The sequence below is a fragment of the Pristis pectinata genome, chromosome 26, assembly GCF_009764475.1.
Source record: "Pristis pectinata isolate sPriPec2 chromosome 26, sPriPec2.1.pri, whole genome shotgun sequence".
Taxonomy (NCBI): domain Eukaryota; kingdom Metazoa; phylum Chordata; class Chondrichthyes; order Rhinopristiformes; family Pristidae; genus Pristis; species Pristis pectinata.
In genome coordinates, this window is record NC_067430.1 from 28,186,659 (window position 1) to 28,200,750 (window position 14,092).

At 43.6% G+C, this 14,092-nt stretch overlaps 1 protein-coding gene across 4 annotated transcripts in view; it reads left to right on the forward strand.

Annotated features, from left to right (window-relative positions):
- The first annotated feature begins 3,735 nt into the window (after window positions 1–3,735).
- The window catches only part of plekhn1 (pleckstrin homology domain containing, family N member 1), a 59,573-nt gene continuing 49,216 nt past the window's right edge, over window positions 3,736–14,092 (forward strand). For all 4 annotated transcript variants that reach the window (XR_007958255.1, XM_052039428.1, XM_052039429.1 and 1 more), the window contains exons 1-2: window positions 3,736–3,896; window positions 7,683–7,785. The gene's annotated coding sequence lies outside the window, so the exon portion shown is untranslated. The remainder of the gene's footprint in view (window positions 3,897–7,682; window positions 7,786–14,092) is intronic.

Sequence of the window (14,092 nt, forward strand, 5' to 3'; positions counted from 1 at the left end):
TGGGCGTTAGCATATCGGATGGCCTGTCCTGGGCCCAGCGCATAGACACAATCATAAGGAAAGTGTACCAGCGTCTTAACTTTCTTAGGAGGTTAAAGAGCTTCAGTTTGTCACCAAACACTCTAACAAACGTCTGTAGATGTACTGCTAAAAGTATCCTGGCTGGTGGCATCATGGTTTGGGACGGCAATTCGAATGCGCAGGAGTGTAAGAAGCTGCAGAGAGTAGTGGACTCAGCCCAATACATCACAGGCACATCCCTCCCCACCATCGGGAGTATCTACAGGAGGCGCTGCCTCAAGAAGGCAACATCCATCATCAAAGATCCCCACCATCAGAGCCATGCCATCTTCTCGCCGCTACCATCGGGCAGGAGGTACAGAAGCCTGAATTCCCACACCACCAGTTTTAGGAACAGCTACTTCCCTTCAACCATTTGGTTCTTGAACCAACCGGCACAACCCCAATCTCTACCTCAGTAGAGCAACACTATGATCACTATGCACTATAATGCACTTTGTTTTTTTATGTTCTATTTGTGTTCTTTCTTGTACAATTTATGTTTTTCTTGTGAATGTTGTATAACTGACGCTATGTGCCTGTGATGCTGCTGCAAGTAAGTTTTTCATTGCACCTGTGCACACATGGACTTGTGCATCTGACAATAAACTGGACTTTGACCATTCACTTCCATGAAGAGGAAAAACTTCAAAGGAGAGAGGAAAGTTTCAGGTGATTAATTAATTGATTTAATTGAGAAAAACCCTAAAAACAATTAACTATCTTTGTTAACAATTAAAAATATCTTTGTTTTCGATTGTTTACAAATATATTTTAGTTTTTTTTAGGTGATTTTCACTGTTTTCAATGTTTTAAAATAATATGTTAATAATTTGGAAATATTTCAATAGTCTGATTGATTTCTTCAATGACACTGTCATAGTGCTCCAGGTGAGTAATTCAAAACTCCAGTGGTAAAGGGAATCCATAGTTAATGGAATACCGATTAAATGGGCTGCTTTGTCCTGGATGGTATTGGTATTGGTTTATTATTGTCACATGTACTGCGGTACAGTGAAGAATTTGTCTTGCTTACCATTCATACAAATCAATTCATTACAACAGTGCATTGAGGTAGTACAAGGTAAAACAATAACAGAATGCAGAATAAAGTGTCACAGTTACAGAGAAAGTGCAGTGCAGGCAGACAATAAGGTGTAAAGTCATAACGAGGTAGATTGTGTGGTCAAGAGTCCATCTTATCGTACTAGGGAACCGTTCAACAGCGGGACAGAAGCTGTCCTTGAGCCTGGTGGTACGTGCTTTCAGGCTTTTATGGGAGGGGAGAAGAGAGAATGTCCAGGTGATACAGTGAAAAGCTTTTATTTGCGTTCCACGCAGACAGATCATGCCATACGCAAGCACATCAAGGTAGTAAAAAGAGAAACAGAACACAAAACATAGTGTTGCAGTTACAGAGAAAATGCAGTTCAGGTAGACAAAGAAGGTACAAGCGCCGCATCAAGATAGATTGGGAGATCAGGAGTTAGTTATTGTCTTGTTCCATGGCAGCTGCTGGAGCTGCACTCTTCAAGGCAATCAGAGAATAATCCATCGTGCTCCTGACTTGTGCCTTGTTGATGGTGGAATCAGGAGGTGAGTCACTCACTGTAGGACACCCAGCCCATGACATGCTCTTTGAAGCAAAACTTGAACCCACAATATAATGACTCAGTGACACTTACAACATCCTACTTTGCATTCTCAGACCTACCTGCCATCCAAGCAAATTTGACTGTGGGAAAAGATAATGTTCCTTTACTTCTCAAGAAATTTTTAATCCCTCGTTGGTTTCAGCCAGTAACATCAAAGTCAAGTTTATTGTCATATGCACAAGTATATGTGCATTGAAAAACTTACTTGCAGCAGCATCACAGGCACATAGCATCAGATAAGCAACTTTCACAAGAAAAACATAAATTATACATAATTTTTACAAGAAAGAACACAATTAGAACAAAAAAAGCATTTTAGTGCAAAGTGATCACAGTGGTCATTATGTTTTGCTAAACTGTAGTGATTGGGGTTCATCCGATTGGTTCAAGAACCGAATGGTTGAAGGGAAACCCACACTGTTACAGGGAGAAATAACAAACTCCACGCAGACAGCAGCGGAGGTCAGGATCGAACCTGGGACACTGGAGCTGTGAGGCAGCGGTTCTACTAACTACAGCACTGTGCTACTGTTGTGAAAATCAAAAAAAAATTGCAGATGCTGGAAATCTGAAATAAAAACAGAAAATGCTGGAAACACTCAGCAGGTCAGGCAGCATCTGTGGGAAGAGAAACAGTTAATGTTTGAGATCCAGGACCCTTCTCTGTTGCCCTCATCTTGCAGTTTCCTGACTGGTTGCATCACGGTCTGGTACGGCAATTTGAATGCGCAGGAACGTAAGAAGCTGCAGAGAGTAGTGGACTCAGCCCAATACATCACAGGCACATCCTTCCCCACTGTCGGGAGTATCTACAGGAGACGCTGCCTCAAGAAGGCAACGTCCATCATCAAAGATCCCCACCATCCGGGCCATGCCATCTTCTCTCAGCTACCATTGGGCAGGAGGTACAGAAGCCTGAAGTCCCACACCACCAGGTTCAGGAACAGCTGCTTCCCTTCAACCATTTGGTTCTTGAACCAACCGGCAAAACCCTAATCACTACAGTTTAGCAACACTATGACCACTTTGATCACTTTGCCCTAAAATGGACTTTTTTTCTTGTTTTAATTATGTTCTTTCTCATCAATATTGTGTATAATTTATGTTTAATTTATGTTTTTCTTGTGAACTATGCTTATATGATGCCAGGTACCTGTGATGCTGCTGCAAGTTAGTTTTTCATTGCACCTGTGCATACATGGACTTGTGCCTGTGACAATAAACTCGATTTTGACTTTGACTGTTTATAGACCTTAAAAATGGAGCTGAACAGGTTTCTCTGAGGAAACATAATTTCTAATTATGGGGGTAAAATTGTCTTATGTTCTGCAAGCTCTGCTCAGTGGTTTTAGTGAGTCAGGATGAAATTTCCCACAATTTTTTTTGTACCATTGTCCAACTGGTTTGTAACTCCCTGCTCTAGGAAGCAGTGCTGCTTAGGGTTGGGTGAATGGAGTGTGATGTTTCACTGTCTGAGTGTCTGGTGGGTTTGAATGGTCTGGTGGGGTTTTCTTGCCTTCACGCTGTAAGCTAATCGGTGTGCCAACAATAGCACGTGGATGAAATGACACTCTCGGAAGTGTATTCCCTTCCATTTGTTACATCTACTGACATTTTAGGGGATATAAATCTGCCACTGCCATTTGATACTCAGTAAAATTAGTAACTGGGTAGGGCATATGGTCCTAGCATCCTAAAACAAACAGGACAATTCAATTATAAACACCCTTCCGGTCTCAACTCTGCTGTGTGAAGACTGCACACAAAACAAGTCTTCACAGTCAAACTACAAACAACGCAACAAAAATTCTTCTCACTAACACCATCCTCCTGCATCTATCTGTCCCCCTTTGGGGCATTTTGATGTTACGTGTATCTGGGAAAAATAAGACCTTTGACCGATACCCCCTCCCCCCACCTCCATCAGGTCTGAGTCAGGTTGACTCTGCAAGCCCCACCCACTGGAATCATTACCTTATAAGCGGAAATAGTGAATGTGTTAAAACACAGTGCAGTCGGACGTCTGTGCTCTGCTATCAGTCTGTGGCTCTCCCTGGGATCAAGAGTTAATCCCTGGGTGATAGAGTCAGAGCTCGCGACTAGAATGGGCAACAAACATTCTTGCATCCCCAAGAAGTTGAAACAAGCAAAGAAGAGGAGAAAAAGATTGAGAGAAAATCGGTATGTAGACCTATAGTGTGCCAATGTGCTAACAGCAAGAGAATTCAGCTCCCTTCAGTTAACTTTTAACCAGTACAGTGGTGAACCTATTGCTGTCAAAGGGAGCCGTATACATTGTAAACTGCCCATAAAATTTCAACCATTGTTAGCACACTAAATGTTTTAATGTAATTAGATTGAACTGTTTTACTGTAATGTTTTCTTAAGTAACAGTGGATAATCATCAATGGATCTTGAAGTTACACAACGTAACAAGTTTAGATTTTGTTTTTAACCTGTGGGGCAAAGGTTTAAGGCTGGAGTTGAGTTTTAACGTTAAAACAGGGCAAAAGTACCTGAAGTGAGATAAGTATAGAATGTGTAGGATTACAGACGATTGGAAGTGACTGACAACACTGTAACTTAATCACTGGTTCAGATAAACCCTAACGGCACAGCCCAAGTGACTGATATACAAACTCGTGGATTAGACTAGTTCCTCTTCATCTAACTACATTGAGAGGGTTACAGCCTTCTGATTCATTTGCTGTGTGGACGTTTCGTTTTCAGTGGACTAATGAGATAATTTAACAACATGCAAAACCTGGTTATCAGGGTACGTTAATCCGTGTAGTTCCAAATAAAATTGCATTGCATAATCATTGCACCAAACTGCAATGCATCATTTGCATAAGATCGCTAGCAGTAACTTTATTTTTAATTCAATTAGATTTCCTACAGAGGACACATTGCTCTGAGCTTCAGGTAGCTCCCAAATTAACTGTCCAGGCAACAAATTACTCAGTGTTCTCTGAGCTTCAGTGTTTGCAATGGCAGCAGGAGCATTGTTACTTCTGCAGGGTGCTGTGGGAGTGTCTGGGCTATAATCGGGGAAGTTCTCTTCTCTGCAGTTACTCAATTATAATGAACTTTGTTTTAGTACAATCACAGCTTAATTATAAAGACACCAACATACAATCCAATTCCCAATGTTATTTTCTGTTCACTGTTCCCCAATGACATATACGTAAGTGGAAAAATGCTATTGAGTTATTCTGATAAAGTGAGTGGTCAACTTTCTATTCCCTCCTCTAAGGACCTTCATCACCAATCATCTGTTGCAAGAACACTGATTGAAAGTCATGCGACACACTTTAATTCATAATGTGCTTCATTTTGCCTCTTGGTTCTTTTGTGGCCTTCTGAACCTTTTTGACTCTGACCCTTCCTCCAAACCATTCAGTCTTTTCATTTTAAGAATATTATTTTGAAGAACAATTGTATCTTTTGGTTGCATCACCGTTTCTGTCTCCCAACAACCCAGACAAGCCTATCTTGTTGGTGTTCACCTCTAACCTGTTGAATGGCACCCTAACCAATGATAGGAAATTTTCTCCAACTGAACAACTGAAACACCTAGAAGAGACCACCCATGAGAATCGTTCCTTTTGGTTTAATATTCCTTTAAGTTTTAAATGTTGAGTTTATGCTAAATTCTGTGTCACCTTTGGTTTGCTCTGGGAAATGGTCAATGGAGAGGGAGGAGCTCATTGACATTGTGATTGTTGTAGAGTCATAGAGAGAGATGGAAACAGGCCCTTCGGCCCTTCAGGATTCATACTGACCATCAACCACCCATTTACACCAATCCTACATGAATCCCATTTTATTCTCCCCACATTCCCATCAGCTCCTCAGATTCTACCCCTCACCTACACACTAGGGGCAGTTTATAGCAGCCATTTAAACTACTGACCTGCATGTCTTTGGGATGTGGGAGGAAACTGGAGCACCCGGGGGAAACTCATGCATTCACAGGGAGAACATGCAACCTCCACATAGACAGCACCAGAGGTCTGTGTTGTTTGCATTTGACCACAAATCTCACACAGGACCTCAGGGGACTGACAGATGTCGAAATGCGCTGCTCTTTGGAGGTGCACACATGCACAGCCTTAGTGCTGCTGGATGAATGTCTACATGCAGACCGGAACCTTACAGTGTTTTTGGCTTGTTCCCCGCCCTCCCATCCTCCTGTCACCTACTTCTGTGGGACCTCCTACCATGTTGAAATTTCTATCATTCTACAGAACAGACTAGGAAGAGATTGCAGAAGGCAGGAAGGAAAGGAAAGAGATCCCGTTTAAAATGTGGGGAGAATTAAATGGGATTAGTGTAGGACTGAGGTAAATTGATGGTTGCTGAACTCGGTGTTTAGGGTCTGTGTGACTCTCTATGATTCCACGAAAAAGCCATCGCAGTAAGTGACCACTGTTGGCCATGTAGACCTCTTAGGGTTTCACCCTATGTCACTGGTGGGGCCTCCCTGTGCAGTCAGTGGGAGGGAAGGGGAAAGATTCCACATGGATACTTCCAGGGTTCCTTTGCATCAGGCCAAGTGTCCCAAATCTATGTTCCTTCCCAACGGCGTTAGCAACATGTTCCCAGGCGCCTTGTTCCCTCATCAAGAACCATGTAAAATAGGTACCATTCACAAAGCAAAGGGGATTATCAGTCAAGCATTGACTTAATACAAGGCAACTTCCTAATGCCAAAAGTCAGAGAACTCTGAAAGCACAGAAGGAGGCCATTCAGCCCAAGTCTATGCTGGCACCCAATGGGCCTTCAAATAATTTCCCCTTGAGTGTATATCCAGCTCCATTTTGAAGGGTACCTTTGATTAAAGGTCTTGGACTTGAAGCATTAAGTTATTCTTTCTCCACCAATGCTGCCTGACTTGTTGAGTGTTTCCAGCATTTTCTATTTTTATGTCAGATTTCCAGCATCTGCAGTTCATTTCATTTTCATTTTCATTTTGGACTGGTCTGATTGATTCTGCTTCAACCACGCTTGCAGGCTGTGAGTTGCAGACCACATCCATTCTCTTTTCATCACCTGTGTTGTTTGGCCATCACTTTTGACCTCCTGAGGCATCCAGTAAAGGGCATAACGTTTTTCCTAAAAAGAGTCGTTGTCCTGAATTCAACCAATTCCCTTCACATCCAAGTCCATAGCTCCCTGAAAGTAGCCGCACAAGTCGATAGGTTGTTAATTTAGTTGCATGGTATGCTTATCTTTATTAGTGTTGAGTTCAAGAGTCAGAAAGTTATGTTGCAGCTTCATAAAACTTGTTAGGCTGCATCTGGAGTATTGCATTCACTTCTGGTCGCCCCATTATAGGAAAGATGTGGAGGCTTTTGAGAGGGTGCAGAAGAGGTTTACCAGGATGCTGCCTGGATTAGAGGACATCTGCTATGAGGAGAGGTTGGACAAACTTGGGTTGTTTTCTCTGGAGCGGTGGAGGCTGAGGGGAGACCTGATAGAGGTTTATAAAATTATGAGGGGCATAGATAGGGTAAACAGCTGGTGTCTTTTTCCCAGGGTCGAAATATCTAATACAGGAGGGCATGCATTTAAGGTGAAAGGGGGAAGTTCAAAGGAGATGTGTGGGGCAGGTTTTTTTTTTACACAGAGGGTGGTGGGTGCCTGGAATGTGCTGCCAGGGGTGGTGGTGGAGGCAGATACGATGGAGTTAAGAAGTCCTTAGGAAGGCACATGAATGTGCGGGGAATGGAGGGTTACGGACCGTGTGCAGGCAGAAGGAACTAGGTGTCATGAGCTTAATTAGTTCGGCACAACGTTGTGGGCCAGAGGGCCTGTTCCTGTGCTGTACTCCTCTATGCTCCAAGAACAAACCACTCCAACCTAGTCACTGAAATCACTTGCGGCTGAAATGTGTCTGCAGTAATCCCTCAGAAATAAATGGACTTTGTTTATAGTTTTTCCCCCTCTCTCTCTATCTCTCAGTGAACAAATACAAGAGCAGATTTATGGCAAGTTGCAGAACGGGTTAGAGACAGATCACAATCAAGATTACTGCGGCTTGCAGGCAGAAACATGTTCAGCAAAGGTAAGGTACCATAACTTCTAATATTTGCGACTATACTAGATGCACGGGAGTAAATCAATGTAGAATAACTTGCTTCCATGTTGTGTTGCATTCTTCATCCAACTTAATCTGTACCTCCAGTAAGAAGGAAAGACCGACATCTCTATAGCGCCTTTCATAACTTCAGTCCATGACAAAGTAACTTACGACTCACGAGGTGCTTTCTTAAAAGGTGTTTGGTTCTGTAATGTGGGAAACGAGGCATTCGTGGTGGAGATTGACCAGGATGTTGTCTGGGATGGAGTAGGGAGGGGAGATGGATAGGCTGGTTTTGTTTTCCCATGAGTGGCAGAGGCTGAGGGGGTTCCTGACAGTGGTACGCAACATTGTGAGGGGGATGGGTAGGGTAGATGGTAGGAAACCTTCCCCCATTACAGTATCTAAAACTAGAGGGTATAGGTTTAGTGTAAGGGGTTTAGAAGGGATCTGAGGAGGAAATTTATCACCCACAGGTTGGTTGGAACCTGGAACACAGTGCCTGAGGGAGTGATGGAGGCAGAGACTCTCTCAACATCAACAAAGTGTTTAGACAAGCACATGAATTACCAAGGCATCGCAGGCTATGGATCAAGTCCTGATAAATGGGACAAGTACAGATAGGCTTTGGTGGTCAGCATGGATATGGTGGGCCGAAGGGCCTGCTTCTGTGTTGTGTGATTCCATTGCGCATTTGGTGATGATGGTTGAACGACAGATATTGACCAGGATCTCTGTTGCATTGAAACATTGCCTTTGGATTTAACCTGAGAGCAGTTGGAACCATGTTTGCGTCAGGGTCTCATCTGTAATTAGTTCAAAGAATAATTATAAATGAGCATACTATGGATAGAACACATCTTGATACAGCCATGATTGAAAGCACGTACCACCAGGCTCAAGGACAGCTTCTATCCTGCTGTTATAAGACTATTGAATGGTCAACTAGTACTATAAGATGGACTCTTGACCTCACAATCTACCTCGTTGTGATTTGCACCTTATTGTCTGCCTGCACTGCACTTTCTCTGTAACTGTAACACGTTATTCTGCATTCTGTTATTGTTTTCCCTTGTACAACCTCAATGCACTGATGCAATGAAATGAGCTGTATGGATGGCATGGAAAACAAAGTTTTTCACTGTACCTCGATACCTGTGGTAATAATAAACCAATTGACCAATGTACTTGATAGTCATGCTAGTTGAGATTGGTAACCTGCTGTTTTGCCCATGCCCAGCACACACTAGTTTTTCCTTTGTTTCCCATCGCTCCCCTTTGTGTCAATACGGCACCTGTACTTTGTTGAGCCCATGTAAAGGGCAGCACCGTGGCGCGGCAGGTAGTGCTGCTACTTCACAGCTCCAGCGACCCGGGTTCAACTCTGGCCTCTGGTGGTGTCCGTGCGTGTGGACTTTGCACGTTCTCCCAGTGACCGTGAGGTTTCCCCACCAGTATTCCAGTTTCCTCTCACATCCCAAAGAAAAGAGGGCTGGTAGATGAATCAGCTGCTGTAAGTTGCCCCTCGTGTGTCAGTGAGTGGGAGGAGAGTCAGAGTGGAGTTAATGGGCACATGAGGATGGGTTGGAGGGATGTAAGTGAGGGAATGGGACGAATGGAATTGCTCTGAGAATGGCATAGACTAGACAGGCTGAATGGCCTCCCTCTGTGCTGTGAGTGGATTCACCAGCACTTGATGTTGACAGTACGAGTTGAGCCAATGAAGGAACAATGGCCACAGCTGAAGACTGGTGACAAGGGATGAATTAAATCAGGAGATAGAGTCAAAGTGATGTCAGACTTGGTTATATTTTATTATCAAGCTCCAAGTGGGTTTTACATTCCCTTCCGTAAAGGATGTAGATTGGTAAATTGGTTTATTATTGTCACATGTACTGAGGTACAGTGAGAAGCTTTGTTTTGCATGCCATCCATACAGATCATTTCATCACATCAGTACATTGAGGTAGTACAAGGGAAAATAATAACAGAATGCAGAATAAGGTGGCAGAATAAGAATGCAGATTTCTTTACTAGTCACATGTACATCGAAACACACAGTGAAATGCATCTTTTGCGTAGAGTGTTCTGGGGGCAGCCCGCAAGTGTCGCCATGCTTCCAGTGCCAACATAGCGTGCCCACAACTTCCTAACCCGTACGTCTTTGGAATATGGGAGGAAACCGGAGCACCCGGAGGAAACCCACACAGACACAGGGAGAACGTACAAACACCTTACAGACAGTGGTCGGAATTGAACCTGGGTCACTGGCGCTGTAATAGCGTTACACTAACTGCTACACTACTGTGCCTGCAGTGCAGTGCAGTGCAGGTAGACAGTAAGGTGCAAGGGCATAACGAGGTAGATTGTGAGATCAACAGTCCATTTTATCGTAAGGAAGTCCATTCAATAATCTTACATATGACCATGAGATCGCAAGAAATAGAAGCATGAGTTTGCAACCTTTATCAGAACTTGGTCTCAGTACCACTTTTGTTTCTGTTCCCCGTTGCTCTTGACTTCCCCTTAGGCTGAAAAACAGTCTGCCTCACCTGTGGATATACTCAAAAACTCTCCTTCCACTGCCCTGAGTTGGTGAATTCTAAAGAGTCACAACCCATTGAGTGGAGAAATTCCTTCTCATCTCCGTCATAAGTGGGTGACCCTCATTCTGAAATCTGTCACTCCTGGCCAATCGTTCCAGTGTCGGATCACAACGTTGCAGGCACATGGGGGGGTTTGTTCCATGAGGAGTGTTTAAGCACATTGAACCTAAATCCTCTTGAATTTAGAAGAATGAGATCAAGTTCAAGTTTCAAGTTCAAGTTTATTGTTGACATAGGCGTACATTCACAGGGTGCAAATACCATGAACATTAGCTTCTTGTAGCAGCAGCACAGCACATTACAAGGCGAGGGCAAACATAAGTTAACGTAAACATAAGTTAACATAAGTTATACATAACTTTCTCATGAACAAAATAAACATAATGACGCTATTGCAAGATTGGGAGAAAGAAAAAAACTAGTCCGAAGTAGGGTTAGGGTTTTTCAGGTGGGTTCAAGAGCCTGACGGCAGTGGGGAAGAAGCTGTTGTTGAACTTTGAGGGTGTGGTCTTCAGGCTGGCTGTACCTCCTGCCTGATGGCAGCATGGAGAAGAGGGCACGGCCTGGATGGTGGGGGTCCTTGATGATTGTTGTCACCTTCCTGAAACATTGCTTGAAACATACAAAATTTATACGAAGCTTAACAGGGCAGGGGCAGGTGCAGGGATGGTGTTTAGAACCAGGGGTCACAGTCTCAAAATAAGGGGTTGGCCTACAAGATATAGATAATAATACATTTTTCACTCAGAAGGTGGTGAGCCTTTGGAATTGTCTACCCAAGCAGACTGCTGAGGTTCAGTCACAGAGTACATTCATGGTTAATAGATTTTTAGAAATTAAGGGAATGAGGGGATATGGGTTTAGTGCACAAAAGTTGAGGCGGCACGGTAGTGTAGCGGTTAGCGCGATGCTATTACAGCGCCAGCGATTGGGGTTCAATTCCCATCGCTGTCTGTAAGGAGTTTGTATGTTCTCCCCGTGTCTGCGTGGGTTTCCTCCAGGTGCTCTGGTTTCCTCCCACATTGCAAAGGCGTACGGGTAGGTTAATTTGGGTTTAAAGTGGGCGGCACGGACTCGTTGGGCTGGAAGGGCCTGTTACCACGCTGTAAATAAAATTTTTTTAAAAAGTGACACTGAGATAAAAAGATCAGGCATTGAATGATAGAGTAGGATCAAGGGGCCAAATGGCCTACTCCTGCTTCGATTTCTTATGTTCCTGTGTTTATGTCCTTGTGGAAGTGGACAACCTCTGAAAGAAGAGCTGGGTGGATGTTGATGGACTTAGTTGGAAGATGCAGATAGAATCAGCCACCAAAATTTTGGGAAACGTTGACGCAAATTTAGGGAATTTGGTGAAGATGTGTTGTTTTTGTTCCAGTAAGCTGCTGCGTTCAGAAACGTGCTCCTGATGCAGTGCTAGAAGCCAGAATTAATTCACATGTTCAAAAGTAAATAGGACGTATATTTAAAATGTTAAAAAAGGAAACATGGGGTAAGGAGACAGTGTGACTGATTGGTTATCTCTACCAAAGACTGAGTGGATGGCCTGATCTGCTGCCAGTCATTTAAAACTGAGGTGTGCAGAAATGTCTTCTCTCAGATGGGAGTGAATCTCTGGAATTCTTTGTCCCCGAGGGTAGCGGAGGTTGGATCATTAGATATATTGAAGGTGGAGATGGGTAAATATTTGAAAGATCAAGGAACTGAAAGTTATGGGGAGCTAGAACATAGAACAGTGCAGCACAGAACAGGCCCTGCAGCCCACAATGTTGTGCCGACATAGCTAATCCCTCCTACCTACAGAATGCCCATATCCTCTATTTCCTCTCATTCATGTGCCCATCCAAGCCCCTCTTAAAAGCCCCCAATGAATTTGCCTCCACCACCCTATCAGGCAACGCATTCCAGGAATCCACCACTCTCTGAGTAAAAAATTTACCCTCTCTCACTTTAAATGCATGCCCTCTGGTATTGGATCGCTCAATAATGGGAAAAAGATATTGCTTGTCCACCCTATCTATGCCCCTCATAATTTTATACACTCCCAACAGATCACCCCTCAGCCTCGGCCGATCCAGAGTAAAGAGCCCAAGTTTGTCCAACCTTTCCTGATAGCACATGCCCTCTAATTCAGGAGGCATCCCAGTGAACCTCCTCTGCACCCTCTCTAAAGCCTCGACATCCTTCCTATAGTGAGGTGACCAGAATTGCAAGCAATACTCTAAATGCGGCCAAACCAGAGTTCTATAGAGATGCATCATAACTTCTCGACTCCTGTACTCAATACCTCAATTAATGATAGCAAGCATTCCATAAGCTTTCTTAACCACCCTGTCTACCTGTGTAGCCACTTTCAAGGCTGGCACAGAAGAGTTGATGACACCAGCACAGATCAGCCATGATCATATTGAACGGCAGGGCAGGCTTGAGGGACCCGGTAGCCAACTCCTGCTCTATTTTCTTGTATTCTGTTCCACCCGGGCAAACTGGCTAACAATAGCACACAACAATTTCCAGCCAAGAGCTGTAGAATTGCCCATTCTCCTCTCAGCCTGTCCCTCCACACCATGCTTGTGAAACCTTCCTGGGCTCAGACTGTTTGCTGCAACTGTCCGTACCCATACCAGCCCTGTGTTCCAAACTAATTCATTTGTACTAAATGTTTCGACACATCTAATTGAAGACTGTGTAAAGATATAGGTTTTCTATCTTTTAAATGTAAATTTGTACTAGGTGTGACACTTGGCAACACAATACACCCTCAACCTCTTATTGTTGAAAACAAGCCGGCATGCGGTTGATTTATGACAGCTCCTGACACCATGCCTGTGAGGTGATATACGGTTACACTGTGGGACATACTGGTAATGCCTGAATGCCTTGATCGTGTTCCTCTTTCTGAAACAGAGGAACCACTGTTCATTCTTAGTGCAAAAGGTGAAATTTAACTAAAAAACAAACCTGAATGCTATTTGTTGTTTGTCAAACTTCCAAAAGAATGGCTGTCAAAGGCTTTCTACCTTTGTTCACAGAACGTGCTTGTTGCTGGCAAGACCTGCACATGTTGATTATTCCCAACTGCCTTCAAATTGGGTGTCTATCTTGGTGGTGGAGGGTGTGGTGGTGGGCACAATTAAGCCTTATCCACATTGGTCTAGGTCTGGAGTCACATATAGACCAGATTGAGTAAGGGTAACAGGTCCACCTCCTGAAAAGCAGAACATTGAACATAGATCAGTACAGCACAGGAACAGACCCTTCGGCCCACAATGTCTGATGCCAAATTAAACTAAATCTCTTCTTCCTGCACATGATTCGCTACAAGAACAGCCACTTCCCTTCAACCACCTGGTTCTTGAACCAACCGGCATAACCCTAATCACTACCTCAGTATAGCAACACTATGACACTTCTATTACTCTGCACTAAAATAGTCTTTGGTTTTTTTGGCCCTAATTATGCTCTTAGAAAAATTGTGTATAATTTATGTTTAGTGTATGTTTTTCTTGTGAATGTGCTTTCCTTGTGCCTGTAATGCTGCTGCAAGTAGGTTTTTCATTGCACCTGTGCAAACGTGTACTTGTGAATGTGACAATAAACTCAACTTTGACTGATCTATAACCCTCCATTCCCTGCATATCCATGTGTCTATCTAAAAGCCTCTTAAGTACCTCTGCCATATCTGC